Here is a 17,605-nt window from a genome sequence, read left to right on the forward strand (position 1 = left end):
CACACAGGAATTTGTTTTTGGAATTAGCACAAACAAGGACAGGTGTGGCAGAATCTGACATTTGAAAGTTTGTATGCAATGATACAAGATATTCACACTAATACTCCCACTATGCAGTTAAATCTGTTTTAATCATTTCTTTTGTGTTGAGAAAATGCTTCTGATTTTAAGCAGAATTGGAGAACTACTGAAGCATTTCTTAAAAACATTTAGAGCTAAACTCAAGAAATGATCCGAATTTCTTTTTTTTGCTAATTAATTATTATGAAGTTTATCAGGATTCTATCAGCATTAATCAACATATATTGAAAATAAATTATCCTTAAGCATTTTCCTCACTGAACCACCCTTTTCTCTCCTCCCAATTAAAAAAAAAAGACCACCTTACATTATTACTGGTTTAAATGTACCTTCATGTGAGACCCTCACAGTAGCTCTGCCAAACAGGCGGACAGGGACAAGGAACCTCATTTCAGAGCCTAAGAAAATGATACATTATGAATACAGTGAATTAGCAACAGTCACAAAGGCTATCATTTTTCTTTATATTTTTCCAAAATTCTGCTTATTGACATTGTTTTCCTTTTCCTCACTTTTTTCTTGCTCTTTTATGTTTTTAGGTCCTTATCTTTGTGTTTACATAGTCCCTGTTAGATTGACTGCTAAAGTCTGTCCTTTACTTTATCCTTCCCTGCCATACCTGTTGTATGCATTTCTATTTTGCTTTTATGTGGTGGAATAAAGAGTGTTGGATTTGACTTAATGGACCTGGATTTGAATCCTACCTGTGCCGATACAAAGCTCTGTCATCTTGGACAAATCACTTAACCTTTTGGGGCCCCAGTTCCTTCCTATCTGAAAAGCAGAGATTATATTAAATGACTTCTAATGTAGCTTCTCCTTCTAAATCTATGATCCACTAAAGGAATACTCTGTGAATCTAGGCATATGGTAATGAAGAGATTATATTCTAAAGTTGCTGATTAGTTCAATCTTAGTCATTGGTTTTGGAGCCAAGAGATAGTAGTTGCCTCTTTAGTTATTATCCCAGACTCTGAACAGATCAAATGTATCCTTAGATGCTATTTACTGTTCCCACATGTACAAGGTATATAACATTAGGGAAAACAAACAGGTGGTATTCCTTCCCCATCCCCCAGAATCTGTTTTATAAGCTGAAACAGATCATGTCACTTTACATAAATGTCACTGGCCAGGCAGATGGAGAAATGAGAAGCAAAGGGAGGGCTCTGTCTAGTCAAGGAAAAGATTCACAAGTCAGTGAATTCATACTTTCTAGAGAGAAAAGTTTTCATATTTTACTTTTTTTCCCCCACACATACATTTTGTACGGAGCTTAATACCAAATGGACTCATGCATGAGAAAAGGAAATAATTAATTCATTTCTACTCAGTTTGAAAAGGTTTTGTTGAGGTCTGTAGCGGTTTGGGTCTATAAATCTGACATATAGAAATTGTTTTGGATTGCATTTTTGTCATCCAGAATATTACTTATCTATCCAAGTTTTATATCACCAGCAGATTTGACAATCACACCTTCTACGTCTTCATCTAAACTGTTAATAAAAATGTTATTTAGGAAAGTGTCAAGGGCCAACCTCAGCAGCAAGTAGGCATCCACTTTAGGATTGGTGTCTTTAGCAATAACAATGTCTCCGATATATTCAGTGCTGTAATAGATAGAAAGTGTTTTATACACTATCTAATTTAATCCTTACCACTCTTAGTAGTGTTTAATATAATTCAGCAAGAACTTACTGATAGTTCCTGTGTACCAGGTATTAGCCTAGGGTCTGGAGATATAAAAATAAAAATGAGAGCCTGCTGTCCCCAGTGAGCTTAACTACTTGAGGGGAAATAAAATCTATACAGATAATTAAATATAACACATTTGCATAGTAATTTTGGAGCCATCAGGAGAGTCCTTATGTGGCAGATGAGCTGAGTTTTGAACAAAGTTACATATTTTATGAGAAATAAAAGAAGAGGGTGAATATCCTGGGAATAAGGGACCATTTGTACAGAAAGTTGGGGCTGAAACGTCATATGTAAGAGAAGCAAATAGGCCAATTTGTCTAGAACCTAGAGGGTAAAAGAAGGAACCATTAGAAATCAACCTGAAAACATAGTACAAATGTTATTTCTGATCAGTTTACAAGCATTTATTCACCACCTGCTATGTCTCTGGCACTGGACCTGGGAGGATACAAGAACAAAAATGAAACAGTGCATCCCCACAAGAAGCTTCAATGCCTGTATGTCACGTTCTTTCCTCCGTTTTGCTTTGGACTTAGTCTTTGTGGAGTCAAACTTTGCAGCTTGTTTGGTTAAATGTGAAAAAGAAAGAGAAGGGTACTCATTCCTTCGTCAGGTCCCATTCTTGGAAAGTGGGCATTACTAGCGTGGTCCAGACACTTTTTTTCTCCTCCCACTGGGCATGACCTTCTCTCTGGTCACTACCCACTACTCCACTCTCACATAATGATTTGTCTATGCATTGCCTACAGGATTTTCTTTGCATTGTAGGAAATAATAGAACCCACCCTCCTCCCAGTCAGCAATGACAGTGACTCCAACGATTCACTTTCACCAAGGACAAAAAGCCCTGGGCTCTGTTTTACCCATTTCAGGAATCACTCAATATCTTCACCATATCTTGATGTCCCTGGACCTGACAGCTACAGTCACAAGGCTCCATTCCAGCCATAAAACTTCAATTCCCAGCATATAATTAATTTCCACTGCTTAATTTCCAAATGAGAAAACTGAGAATTAAAGAAATTTAAGAGAAATATTTGGAGGCATTGTAGGATAGCATTTTAGGTACTGGTGCCCAGAATAAGGAAACCTTGATTGACATACTGTCTATATAACCCTGGGGAATTCACTTATCCTCTCAAGGGCCTCTAACAACATTTTAAGACTCTCAGTTGTGAAACAATTCGTCATTTCTACATTGGTGGAGAGAGTTTCATCATCTAGAATTCCTTTTACCAGTAAATCACAGGTCAACTAAAATAAAAATACAAAGCTGACATAATTGATCTTGTCAGAGATAGAACTTAAATCCAGGTGTCTAATTTAATTTTTGCCCACTATCCCCCAAAATATTCTTTAGGTAGAGTGTTTCAGTCAGTTAAAAATTTACCTAACTGTATCATTATGCACCAGTATATCTCTCTTTTGTAAAAATATACAAGACTTTGTAAAATGCCTTGCTAAAATCAAGGAATGCTTCATTGTTTCTTCCTTCTTTCTCTCATTAAGTGAATATCTATTGAATACATAATCAGTAATGTACATTCTTCTGATCTCAATTCAGTGACCTTATAAAGAATGGAAATGAAATGAGATTAATATGACTTACCCTTAGGGAACCCATGAGAGCTCCCTAGGATTAAGTACAAAGTTTCAGGGCGTAGCAGTCATTCAGTTTCAGTTCTGTCAGACTAAAGCTAATTTAGTAAAGTCTCTGGGTTGAAATATTCTAGATATTGGTGACATCATTAGCTATTTATTTGTATAAGTGCTAGTTTATATTAAATTTATTAAATATCTTCCTAGGCCTTACCTTTGCTTCAGGCAGTATGAACAAATTACTTATCTATGATCAATAGTAATTAATGGCCTAGTTTCAGATTATGTTGAAATGAATTATGAAAGGCATGCATGCTTTTAATAGAAGCCTTTCTTTTTTTTAAAATCACATTTTCCAACAACTCAACATTTCAGCACTTGGTCTCATTGTATTTTATCAGTGCCTCATCAGTCTCCCTGTTTATTTGGGCAGGCTTTCAAATTTATGGTGAATCAAACATGTTGGTAGGAATGTGAAAAGGAAGCTTTTTAAAAATAGATGTTTGCTGAGGAATTTTGAATTAACCAAAAATGTTAAAACCAGACTGTAGTTCCTTTATATTTACAAACAATAAATCATGTTTCATAGACATGGGGTGTATAGCAAGTAGTGTTATGGTTTGAAAGCCAGGTTGTTTTGAACTCCTTTAATTGTCCCTGGTGTCTTTATACAGTGGGAAATGCCCTGTATATTTTCTGCAGCTGGTACATTAACCTTATTTTGTAGTCTGGATTAGCACATATTTCACCTTTTTAGAAGGAAAAAATTTTTAGAACATTTAAAACCTTTCCTATACTCAGTGTATGCTACCAGTTTTCGTGCTCTTAAAACCTATGGAAACCTAAGTGGTTGAACTAAAGATTGCTCGAGATTTTTTTAATTTTAAGAGGAAAAACTTCTAGGAGTTCTCCGTGGTCAGTAATGTGTTTTATTGGTAAGAAGGTGTGCCACCATAATTATTGGTTTTAATACCTTTCCAAAGAAATCACATTCAGCCTTCAGTAGCTACTAAACCCACTAGATGGTGTACAAGAACAAGAAATTCTAGAAAGCTGAGGATGAGGTTAGAAGAACAGTGAAGCAGGGACCTCTGGTGGTTAAAATAGTATGGCATGAAAACACATCTGGAGTCATAGGAGATTATTGGAGCGTAAGGATAAGAAAATAAAAGGCAAGAAATAAAATAGTGAAATAGCACTTGGAAAACATGAAAATATAACGTCTTCAAAGATATTGAATCATTGCATAGTACAAATTATCATTGCCGTCTTATTAAGAATCCGTAATAAATTAGCATTTGGAACTCCTCAGGCTGCTTTAACCAGTACAATCTGACTTTTGTGAGATTTCCTTAATTGAAAACTGCACACCTGTAGATTTTTGAAATAATTATCCTTTCAACACTGCAGACTAGGAGTGCCACATTGAGCTGATATTGTCAATCGCTAGCTGACCCTGAAATGTGATGGATTTGAAACGTAAGTGGACTGGTCGAGGGTTCACAAGTTCTGGCTTTGAGGCCTGAGTCAGAAACTAGCTTTGGAACCGTACACAAATCACGGATCTCTGAGCCTTGGTTCTTTCATCTGTACAACGGAGATAATAATACCTGTGCTATATATGACAGAATGGTTAGTGTAAGGAAAAGCTTGGCCATCATAAAGAGCTACAAGTAACACAAGCTGAGCTGCTCATGGACCAGTTGTAATTTTAAAATATTTTTTTCTTTCTCTTATACTCTCAAAATCAAATATAAAATCCCTAGTTTGTCATTTTAAAGCCTTTAAAAATTTGGCCTCAGCTTACTTTTCTAGTTTCAATACACATTATACTTCCCTTGATACACTCTACATTGTAGCCAATATGACTTTCTGGTTCTTCCTCATGAATGACACTCTGCTTCCTGCTTTCAAGTCTTTATACCAACATCCTCCATACCTTGAATGCACTGCTTTCTCAGATGTATTTCTCAAAATCACTGTTCTCTTTCAAGATGTAAGTTCATCTCCTCCATGAGAGCTTTTCTAATCCCTCCAGCTACTACTTTTTTGCCCCCATATTTTCTCCTCTTTTTTCTCTTTTGTTACATAGATACCTATTGATAATCTACTTTTTTCCTTTTATATGCCTACATAAATAAATCTCTCCCTGGCTAAAATATAAGTTCTGTGACATCAAGAGCTATTTTCACCCTTTTCTTTGTATCCCCAGAACATAGCACAGTACCTGGCATATTAATAAAATACTTGTTGATGGGTTGGTTAAAATGTAGTGTGTACTACCCTGATTTCTTAAACAGAGAGCAATGAACATAATTTTAACTATTCTTGATGAATCAAGATCACCATAATGAATGTAAAATGTTTTAATATGAAATTATTTCAAGGTCTATAATAATTTCTCCCAGTACACTATTAGTTTTATAAAGGCTTGTTGGAGGTGTTTTTTTTTTTTTTATGCATATCATGCTTAACAAATATCTAGCGACCTGTCGACTTTTCTGTCTACTTTTCAGAATTCTTCTGTTTCCGTCTTTTTTTTGTCACTCTTCATTATTCTATATAGTTCTCCAAGTAAAGTCCCTACTTGTCTCTCCCACTTAGTCAAATGCATTTGATTTGTGAGAGTAGAGTTGCTTGGAAGCCATTTTTGTATTCTTCGGTATGTTCCAGATGCGTAAAGTTGCTAAAAGTTTGGTTTCCACCTAAGAGAAGCCAAATCATTTCACACGTGTCCATAGTTAGCTGGACTCAGTTTGTGTCTGTCTATCAGAGCTCATGTCTGGGCCATTTCAGTAGACAGAGCATGATGTCAAGGTCATGCATTTGATTTCTGTGAGGGCTAATTTACATTGCACAGGGAAAAAGGTATGTCCCACAGCCACTGACTACACCCTTAAAGCCTGGACAGCAATCTCATAACTGTGAGCCATTAATAGCAAGGTGCTCTGGGCAAGAATTTGGATGGTATAGAATAAATCTGTCATGACTGTATTCAACCAGCATTGATTTTTAAAATCCCACAAAGTCAGAATCTGTTGATTTAGAATTGCTGCTCATTCAGACAACTGAAGTTTACCTTTCTTTAGCAATCAAACTATAAACCAGTAGCATATGAAAAATTCCAGAAAGAAAATTCAAATGCTTAAGACCATAAACTATTTTTAAGTAACTAAGGATCCATTTATATTTAAATAAATCAAATATTACTACTTATCATATTGATCTGTTTATTAAGAAAGTTTTTCTTAGAATTTCTGCCATTTAACACTTGATTAGCATCACTGTGGTTATGACAGGTGGTTTAAGATGTAGACTTGTATATATCTATAAAGATTCTGTCATACAGCCTACAAGAATTCAGTCTGTCCTTTAGACCCAGGTACTTCAAATTACTTGAATTTTACTATAGTAGAAAAACCAATCCAAAGAACAAAATTTCTTCATTGTGAGAGAGCAGTCGCATCATCTTGATATGGAAGGAAGCACTTTTTATGGCAATTCCTAACATCTTTTATCATTAACTCTTTCTTACTTTAGAAAGACATTTAATATAAAATTATCTTAGTAGAGGTGACAAGATAGTCACTTTTATGAAAATAGTTATCAGAGAGCTTAAGTGTGGTTAAATCATTTGTAAAAATAAATCATGTTTGTTTGGTTTTGGGTTTTTTTTTCTTCAAATATTTAGCCACCATATGGAAGAAGACAATCTTGTAAAAAAGCAGAGTAATTATTACCTGAGTCAAATAAATGAATAACTAAATTTGGTTTAGAAAGCTTTTGTGTCAACCCATAAATCTTCCATGACAGTGAAAAGGTTTTTAAGAAGTGCTTTCATGTGATACCATGAACATTCTTTCCCCTTTACCTTCGTTTGCTTGTGGCTCTATTTTTGCTATAAAACTCAAAAATCCACGGTCTTCAGGGCGATAGAAAGAAGGTAGCAGTATCTTTAACCTTCGTGCCCTTTTATTCTCTGAGCATTAGTATTACTTAAACCTAAAACTGTTAGAAAACCAACTCTAAGTTATTGATGTAAATTATCACTGTATTCCGTGAATCATGAAATGTAGTGAAGGATCTTTCTATGTTTGAACAAAGATGTTATAATCTTTCTTGGCGTACAGATAAAATGAAGATGCATTTACAATTTGAAGTACTTTAGGTCATGTAAAAAAGTCAGCCACAAGTCTTTGTAACTCAGAAATAAAGGCGAATTATCATTATAAGGGTTTTCTTTAAATCACTTGATAATTCATATTCATCTAAGTAACGAGAAAATGAATCATTTTTAAAATTCACTTGGAAAAAAACAAATGAGCTCAAAATGAAATATTTGTGTTCATATGAGAAATTTAAATAGCACCAACTTTAAATAAATCTCCCATGGTAACATTTAAAAGAAAACAATCTATTATAATTATAGAGTTGTAGAAAGGTTCGAACAGAAGTACATGCCTTTTTTCCACCTCATAAAATGGAAATGTTACTTTTTTTGTTGATTTTCAACAGAAACATTGCTAATGTCACAGTACTTTCAGATAGAAAGCTGGAAAAAATGAGTCTAAAAGTATGTTCCTTGAATATCATACTTATTTTAACCTGACTTCCATATGAAATCAGTTAACTTCTTTAGGCAGGTCACTTAATGTCTCAGAGCTTCAGTTCACTTATCTGTGAAGTGATGGAATTATTCTTGCAGATGTTCTCTAAGGCCTCCTTCTAATCTAGCATTCTCTATTCAATACCTCTGGTTCTCTGGCTTAGCCAGTCTTCAAAATGGCGTCCGTGTGAGTGAGACAAGCACTCACCATTCTTACTGATTGTATTGTAGATGTGAAGATATGTCTGAAAAAGAAATATTGATGAAGTCAAGCTATTTTAAGACCAAAAGTAATTTGACCAGACATCTTGGCTTATTAAGGCAGTGATGCTAGCTACTAAAGTGTATGGAGAAAGGAAGAGAGGAAAAAAGGAAGGAAGGAAGGAAAGCAAGGGAGAGAAAGAGATGGAAAGAAAGAAAGAGAGAGAGAAAGAGAAAGGAAGAAAAGAAACATAATTATAGTGGATGTTTGGGCCATGTCTATATTTGCTGTTTAAAAAAAGAAAAAACAAACCCTGTCAAATTGTTTATTTGACCAAATTACCTCATCACTTGATAGAACATACTGTGAAGCTGGATCAGAAAGGTCAATTCAGTAACACTCTGTTGACATGACCTTAAGTCAGAATTGGCTTTTGGTCTCCTGAAAATTATAATAAGGAAAGAATCCATTATTAACTTTCTATTTTTTTTATATGCTTCTCTAGCATAAACAGAAAAACATCTTCTTGTTAATATAACAAAAAGTAGGAGACCAGATAAAAATCTCCATACAGGTTTTTCCCCATATGCAGATGCATTACTCAGGTGAAATAGATTGTCACAGCAAATACCTCAAACCTCCACTGTAATGAAGCTCATTTGTCAGTGTCCCGAGCTCTGTAACTTTATGAAAGTTAAACAGGGACAACTGTGCATTTCAAAAATGTCCTTCTGAACCCAAGAAAATGCCTGTATTTCCTGTTGCCAAAGGCGCTCCTTTTCATTTGCTTGAGAGCACAATAAAAAGAGGTTGGTGAGAATGGGGGTGTTTTGTTTAGCACAAGCTTGTCTCCAACTCCACATTCCTCTTCTGTGTGTTGTTCCATACATTATTTTAATATGAAAGGGCACCTGTCATTAGACTCTGTACAAATTTGCCTTTCAGCATTTCAGATGCTGAAATTGGAGGTACCTGAAAAGTTATTTTTGCTTGCTGGATTTTGGAAATCCATTCAATACCTGGTGTTTTCTTTAGACTTTATTATACCTTCTGCTCAGTAAATGTCATGGAAGTACATTTACTGGCTCTTAATCCTTTTCTTTAACCAAGATTGAAAGACAGTCACTCTGGTGATAAATCTGTTTGTTTATTAACTATTTTAAGTAAAAACCTGACTTCAGTATCATTTTCCCAGGGCATGGTTTGTTGGGATTGCATTTAAATGATACATATGTATATGTACACACTCAGATACAGAAATAGTATGAACCCTAACTGTAGAATACAAAAAAAAAAAATGGCTAGATCTTCTGAAAAATAATGCTTTTCTTTTACTGCTTTTTCTTGGTAAGTCTTTAAAGGAATTTAAAATTCAGAAATGTTAAAAATTCTTGCTGTTACATTTTTGAAAGCATATTTTCCTGTTAAGATGTTGCAGGCTTGCTAAAATCAAGTTTTGACCAGTTTTATTAAATTGAGCAGCATTTTAAAAATTACTTATGCATGTAACAAAGGATAGGAAGGTTCTCATTTCAAAAACTGCTAACTTAACTGTAGAGAGTAATCATGGCCTAAGAGACAGAAGACTGGCCTTGACATCAAGACCTATATTCAAGACAAACTAGTCATTCAACCATTGACAAGTGAGTCATTTCTGAGCCCTTGGGTCACTGTCCAACACTGTGTTGAACGCACTTCCTAGCAGTGTCTAGTGAAAGCTCACTGTATTGAAACTGAACTGTATTGGTGGAGGGAGTTTCCTCACCAAGAGTTTGATACATCAGTGACATTATAGTTCAGAATAACCTTCCCCCTGCCAAAAGAAGACTCCAGATATAACTTCAATTGGAAATTCTATATATTTCAATCCCATCTTCAGACCGTAAATTGCTTTTTTAAAAATCACACAATTAATGCTTTGGGGGCTATTTTTAAAAGATTCAGTAGTAGCTAAATTTGTTTCTTACCTTTAAAGCTGTTGTCTCTAGAGATATTGGTAGTATAACTTACTTTTTCATTCACCATAGTATTTTCATAAACAGAAAGAAAGAAAATGATAGATAATCTTCTGATAGTGGCATAATTTTAAATCATTTTTTTAGTATCACATATAACCCTGGATTTGGCAAATGTGTGCATCTGTGGTTGTGTGTGTGTGTGTGTGTGTGTGTGTGTGTGTGTGTGTGTGTGTGTGTGTGTACATGGGAATGGATGGGATAGCAAGAAAGGACGGATATTCTGGGTTTTGTTTGTAGTGTACAGATTTCCTTAAAAGAAGCGTTACTTAAAAAAAAATACCACATTTTAAAAGCTATTTTAAATGCACTGGGGAGGTAGGCTACACCTCCCCCTTCAAAACTGACTGGAAATGGTGTTTAATATATCCATTGTTTAGCCCAACGCATAACAGCTGCAGGCATTAGAAACTGTCCCTGATGAGGCATCTGACGACTTTTACTGTCCAGCCAGCTCTTTCCATAGGAAAAAAATTCATGGAAAATCCACCTACCACTTGGTTAAATCAAATTTGGGCTACAGTTTTCTGATGTGCTTTCCTTTTTTTTTTGGTTGAAATAATGTCTGTTCTTCATTATATCTCTTTGCTGGTCATCGTTAGATATGGCTCTTTATCTCATACAAATTACATTATTAGTTTTTATTCACATTAACCTCATGAGCTAAATTAAAATTATTGCCTTCATTTTATTTATTTATAATACTGTACCCCTTGTGATTAAATTGCTTCAGATCACAAGCACAAATTTTAACCTGACGTTAAAAAGCATAAAATAAATTATAGTACCTAACACATTTAAAAAAAAAAATCTTACCTTGTCCAAGAATTGACTGTTTCAAAAGATATGTACTATTGGTTTAGAACTGTAGGCAGGATTTTATTAGGTCAAAAGAAAATACAAATTCCATCAAGAAAAATATGTCAGGGGAGGAGCCAAGATGGCAGAGTATAAAGATACACATATGCTAGCTCCTAACCCATAGCCCATAAAATACCTGTAAAGAAGAACTCCCAACAAATTCTGGAGCAGCAGAAGCCACAGAACAACGCAGTGGAGGAGATTTCTGTTCCAGAGAGACCTGAAAAACTGACACGAAAGGTCTGTCACACACTGGACCCGGAGCAGAACCCAGCCCTGCCTCGGCCACACGGCACCGAGAGGAACAGATCCCAGCAGGCTTCAGGGACAGAATCTCCAGCAGCTGCGCAGATCCCTCCACCCACAGGCACCAAAGGTCAGTGAGGGGAGCGGGGTGTCCCCATGACTCAGGCCCCCTCAGGAGGCTGCAGCGGAGGCAGCAGCAGACAAGGGCTCCCAAAGCAGGCAGGAGCTCAGATCCATTGTTGAAGGTCTCCCCATAAACCCCCTGAGGGAACTGAGCCCCGTATGGTGGCCCTGCCTCCACCTGAGCACCAGATCTTAATCTCACACTGAATAGCAGTCGTGTCCCCGCTGAAGCCCTAAGGCTGGGAAGCAGCATTTGAATCTCAGACCCCAAACACTAGCTGCGTGGATCTGGAGGCAAGGTGGGTGTGGAGAGGAAACTCAGAAGTCAAGCCACTGGCTGGGAAAATGCCCAGAAAAGGGAAAAAAAAAATAAGACCATAGAAGGTTACTTTCTTGGTGAACAGATATCCCCTCCCATCCTTTCTGATGAGGAAAAACAATGCTTATCATCAGGGAAAGACATAGAAGTCAAGGCTTCTGTATCCCAAACATCCAAAATAAATGTTCAGTGGGCTCAGGCCATGGAAGAGCTCAAAAAGGATTTTGAAAATCAAGTTAGAGAGGTGGAGGAAAAACTGGGAAGAGAAATGAAAGAGGTGCAAGAAAAGCATGAACAGCAGATCAGCTCCCTGCTAAAGGAGACCCCAAAAAATGCTGAAGAAAATAACACCCTGAAAAATAGGCTAACTCAATTGGTAAAAGAGGTTCAAAAAGCCAGTGAGGAGAAGAATGCTTTCAAAAGCAGAATTAGCTAAATGGAAAAGGAGGTTCAAAAGCTCACTGAAGAAAATAGTCCTTTCAAAATTAGAATGGAACAGATGGAGGCTAATGACTTTATGAGAAACCAAGAAATCACAAAACAAAACCAAAAGAATGAAAAAATGGAAGATAATGTGAAATATCTCATTGGAAAAACAACTGAGCTGGAAAATAGATCCAGGAGAGACAATTTAAAAATTATGGGACTACATGAAAGCCATGATCAAAAAAAGAGCCCAGACATCATCTTTCATGAAATTATCAAGGAAAACTTCCCTGACATTCTAGAACCAGAGGGCAAAATAAATATTCAAGGAATCCACCAATCACCACCTGAAAGAGATCCCAAAAGAGAAACTCCTAGGAACATTGTGGCCAAATTCCAGAGTTCCCTGGTCAAGGAGAAAATATTGCAAGCAGCTAGAAAGAAACAATTCAAGTATTGTGGAAATACAATCAGGATAACACAAGATCTAGCAGCTTCTACATTAAGGGATAGAAGGGCCTGGAATGTGATATTCCAGAAGTCAAAGGAACTAGGACTAAAACCAAGAATCACCTACCCAGCAAAACTGAGTATAATACTTCAGGGGAAAAAAATGGTCTCTCAATGAAATAGAGGACTTTCAAGCATTCTTGATGAAAAGACCAGAGCTGAAAAGAAAATTTGACTTTTAAACACAAGAATCAAGAGAAGCATGAAAAGGTAAACAGCAAAGAAAAGTCATAAGGGACTTACTAAAGTTGAACTGTTTACGTTCCTACATGGAAAGACAATATTTGTAACTCTTGAAACTTTTCAGTATCTGGGTAGTTGGTGGGATTACATACACACACACACAGATGTGCACGCATGCACGCACACACAGAGACAGAGAGCACAGAGTGAATTGAATAGGATGGGATCGTATCTTTAAAAAAATGAAATCAAGCAGTGAGAGAGAAATATATTGGGAGGAGAAAGGGAGAAATGGAATGGGGCAAATTATCTCTCATGAAAGGGGCAGGCAAAAGACTTTAGTGGAGGGAAAAAGAGGGGAGGGGAGAGAAAAACATGAAGTTTACTCTCATCACACTTGACTCAAGGAAGGAATAAAACACACACTCATTTTGGTATGAAAACGTATCTTACAATACAGGAAAGTGGGGGAGAAGGGGATAAGCAGGGTGGGGGGGATAAGGGAAGGGAGGGCAATGGGAGGAGGGAGCAATCTGAAGTCAACACTCTTGGGGAGGGACAGGATCAAAAGAGAGAATAGAAGCAATGGGGGGCAGGATAGGATGGAGGGAAATATAATTAGTCTTACACAACACAACTATTATGGAAGTCACTTGCAAAACTACACAGATATGGCCTATATTGAATTGTTTGCCTTCCCAAAGGGAATGGGTGGGGAGGGAGGGATGAAGACAAGTTGGAACTCAAAGTTTTAGAAACAACTGTCAAGTACTGTTCTTGCTACTAGGAAATTAGAAATACAGGTAATGGGATATAGAAAGTTATCTGGGCCTACAGGACAAAAGAGAAGATGGGGACAAGGGAAGGGAGGGATGATAGAACAGAGGGCAGATTGGTGATGGGGCAATTAGAATGTTCGGTGTTTTGGGGTGGGGGGAGGGGACAAATGGGGAGAAAATTTGGAACCCAAAATTTTGTGAAAATGAATGTTAAAAGTTAAATTAAATTAAAAGTTAAAAGTTAAATTAAAAAAAATATGTCAGAACCCATTCTAGGTGGAACTTAGAATCATGGTCTCACCTTACTTTAACTTAATTCATTAGATCCATGGGTCTCATTCATGAAAATATGTACCTCCTCTGGTATAGATTGTAACCAGTTTACATCTTATAATCAATTGTAATTCTTAGCCATATTTTCCCATAAAACTTCCATAGAAGATTCACCCTACACAGTGGAAGTATAACTCTGAATCTTTTCATGTTTAATGGATGTTAGTAAAAAATTAGGTCTTTCCATCTCTTATCCCTCACTTAAGGTGAACCTGCTACAGTTTCATGTCCTTGATTTTATAATGTGTGGCATTTCCACAATACAAGTCATTTATTGGTAACGTATACCTTCAAAGTTTCTCTTCATTTCCTTTTGAGTCACTTACAGTTTGGATTGTCTTGAGGTTATGGTATTCTAAGATTTTCATGAAATAGCTAAGTGGTGCAATGGATAGAGCACTGGGCTTCGAATCAGAGACTCATCATCATGAATTGGACATCAGACACTTAATAATCACTTAACCCTGGTTTGCCTAAGTTCTTCACCCTTAAAATTAGCTGGAGAAGGAAATGGCAATCAGCTCCAGTATCTTTACCAAAAGAACCCCAAATGGGTTCATGCAGAGTAGAACATGACTGACAACAAGAATTTCAGCTGAAATACTGATATTAAAAAGATGGACTTTCCTAGTACCAAGAAGCATAATTTCATTGAAAACACTATGGAATATAATTTCCCTAATGCCATCCAGCTTGATGTCCTCCTCCTAATCAGTTCCAAGCCTAACTTACTATCCATCTGCAGTGCTTGTCCAAGGTATATGAACTTCTAGACTAAATGAATGGCCCTATAGTTATGTATCATAAGATGGACCATAACCGTCATCCATTTGTAGTTGACTAAATGGAATCACAGAGCCAAAGAATTTGAGAGTTGGAAAAGACTTCAGTGGCCATATAGTTCCAACTCCAGAAAGAATCTCCACCCTAACATGCCCAACAGGTTATCTTGTAACTTCTGCATGAAGAGCTCCAAAGGTCCTAAGATCATAGATTTAGAATGGAAAGGATGCTTTGAAGCTATCAAGTCCAACTCTTTCATTTTACAATTCAGGAAATAAGCACAGAGAGTTTAAATAACTTGCGCAGTCTCACAGCTTGCAGATGTCTGAAGTAGCATTTCAGGTCAGGTCTTCTCCAAGCCCAACGTTCTCTCCACCGTTCACCACCATCTCTCATGGAAGGTTTTCCCACTTTTGTATTGCTCTAATGATTAAAAAATTTCTCCTGACATCAAACCTCCATTTCAATGTCCATTTTTTTGAGTCTGGTTTAGCCTTTTGTGTATGAATAAAATAAGTCTAATCCCTACAAATGCCTTTAAAATCTTTGGCCCGAAGTATCACATCCCCACTAAGCCTTCTTTCCTCCAGGCTCAATATGCCTTGTTCCATTAGGCGATTCTCATATGCCGTGGACTCCAAACTCTTCACCATCCTATTTGCCCTATGCTGGACACCCTCTACTTTATCAACATCCTTCTTGAAATGTAATACCTAAAACTGACCACAGTACTGTAAATGAGGGCAGAGTACAGTGGAGACTATCTCCTCCAGGTTCCTGGAAACTCTACTCCTCCTAATGCAGTCCCAAATGGCATTTCCTTTTTGTCTGCCACATCACCCATCACACTTATGCCCTTTACTACATTTCCTTCAGAATTTTTACTGATACTGTCCTGCAATGTCCCTTATCCTTCTAAGTACCCACTTTTTGACTCCTCCTCCTCCTGGAAGTATCTCCTTTCTCTGCACAGCCCTTCCTTACTCAAAACAAAGTCAAGTGCAAGTCCTGTCATCATTTCTCTGATGGCACAGTCTTCTTCAGCAACAAAGGATGAACGCAATACAACATCTCCTTCCTCTGAAGAAGTAAGCCATAAGCAAATCCTAGATATCATAATGTCCTTATTTGTTATCATCTCTACTAATAATAAGCTTTATTAATATCCTTTATTTTGCATAACCTTTATTTCTGAATATATCACTTTCACCTTCCCTACCCAATGAGTCGTTCCTTCTAACAGCTAAAAATATAAAGAAAAAAATCCATTTAAGCACAACTCACCAATTTATTTCCTGAGTCAGACAGTGTGTGCAGTGTCCCAAACTCAGAGCATCCACCTCTGTAAAGAAAGGAGTAAAGAGTAAATTTTAATTCCAAGATCTTTGGGGTTTTGTTTTGTTTGGGGAACTTTTGTTGGCTACTGCTCTTACAGATGAATTACTGAGTCATACAATGAGACCTGCACTGGTGGAACAAGTATACACTCCAGTGACATCATAGATCCTCGACATCTTAGAATTAGTATAGTTCCTCCTCCTCCTCCTCCTTATTCTTTTTCTTCTCCTCTTCCTCACCATCACCACCATCGTCTTCCTTCTGCTCCTGCCACTGCTGGTTCTCCCCACATTCCCTTGGAGCAGACTATGCTGGTGCCTCTTTTGCGAAGTGGCCACTGAGGAGACTCCCAGACTCGCCGTGGCCAATGAAAAGCTGAAGGAAAAAGTCAAGACTGAAAACACCAACCACATTAATTTGAAGGTGGCAGGGCCTGATTTGATGGGCAACCAATCAATAAAACAGACATATCTGCACAGTTGGAAATGGAGGATGAAGATAAAATTGAAGTATTCCAGCAGCAGACAGGAGGTGCTTACTAAAAAGAGAATCTACAACTCTGCTCCAGAACTGTGCTCCCAAGGGAAACAATACATTCACAGTTAGAAAACCAAGATTTGGTTCATCCATATCCTGACTACTGCAGTATAGTTTTCTCTCTTCTTTGATACTCTTCCCCCATTTTTTTATTATACATAAAGTAACTGGCATATGTGCACAGGGGGAAAAAAAGGAATTAGTACAGCCTGTTGAAACCCAGGAATCACTGTTGATTTCCCCCCGCATCCAGTATTGTGATGAGAATCTGACCTTAGCAAGGCTGCACCTTCAACAGTGGATATAAATGGTCTGTCACAAAGCCAATATTTGAATCCTTCATCATTATCCTTGATAGGCCTACCAGAGGTTACACTGGGCTGGAATTCCCTGAGTGCTGCATAAGGTCTCTTGACTCCTACGGGTAAAAGAGAGAGAGAGAGAGAGAGAGGGAGAGGGAGAGGGAGAGGGAGAGGGAGAGGGAGAGGGAGAGGGAGAGAGAGAGACAGAAAAAGAGCTATCCTCTCTTGGGGAATAACCAGGTAAGAGGAAAATGAGAAAGCCATGCGACTTGGGCAGTCCTAGTACCCGAGGTTTTATTGCCCTATGGCAGTGGTTCTTAAACTTTGCCATGGTGGTAGAAGCCTTCTGTTTAGACAGAATTTTGGCAGAATCCTTGTTGCTTTCCAGATTGTACTGGACTTGCCCCAGGAAGCTCATTCCACTCCTAGCCTTTATACATTGGAAGTACCTATGTCCTCCCCTCTGACTGGCTGGTTCCTCCCTGTGCTTCCATTTTAAGAAGGATGCCCAGACCAGCCATGCTCACTCCTTCCTACCTCTCCTGGCTTCACTCCTGATTCTCTGGATTTCTTCATCGTACATTACCCCAGCCCTCCTCTTTAGCTCACCTTTATGCATTGTGTACTGCTATTGAAACTTTAGCCTATGAAGGCAGGGATTGTC

At 37.4% G+C, this 17,605-nt stretch overlaps 1 protein-coding gene and 1 long non-coding RNA gene across 5 annotated transcripts in view; one reads left to right on the forward strand and one right to left on the reverse strand.

Annotated features, from left to right (window-relative positions):
• Positions 1–17,605, forward strand: part of KLF12 (KLF transcription factor 12) — a 561,576-nt gene that overhangs the window by 525,600 nt on the left and 18,371 nt on the right. The gene's annotated exons all lie outside the window — the stretch shown is intronic.
• Positions 1–17,605, reverse strand: part of LOC140512890 (uncharacterized) — a 40,147-nt gene that overhangs the window by 2,518 nt on the left and 20,024 nt on the right. Inside the window, exons 3-6 of the long non-coding RNA XR_011969960.1 lie at positions 16,049–16,106; positions 11,199–11,290; positions 8,529–8,627; positions 411–8,229 (exon numbers count right to left, since the gene is read on the reverse strand). This is a non-coding gene — a long non-coding RNA (uncharacterized lncRNA). The remainder of the gene's footprint in view (positions 1–410; positions 8,230–8,528; positions 8,628–11,198; positions 11,291–16,048; positions 16,107–17,605) is intronic.

This window comes from Notamacropus eugenii, chromosome 6 (assembly GCF_028372415.1).
Source record: "Notamacropus eugenii isolate mMacEug1 chromosome 6, mMacEug1.pri_v2, whole genome shotgun sequence".
Taxonomy (NCBI): Eukaryota; Metazoa; Chordata; class Mammalia; order Diprotodontia; family Macropodidae; genus Notamacropus; species Notamacropus eugenii.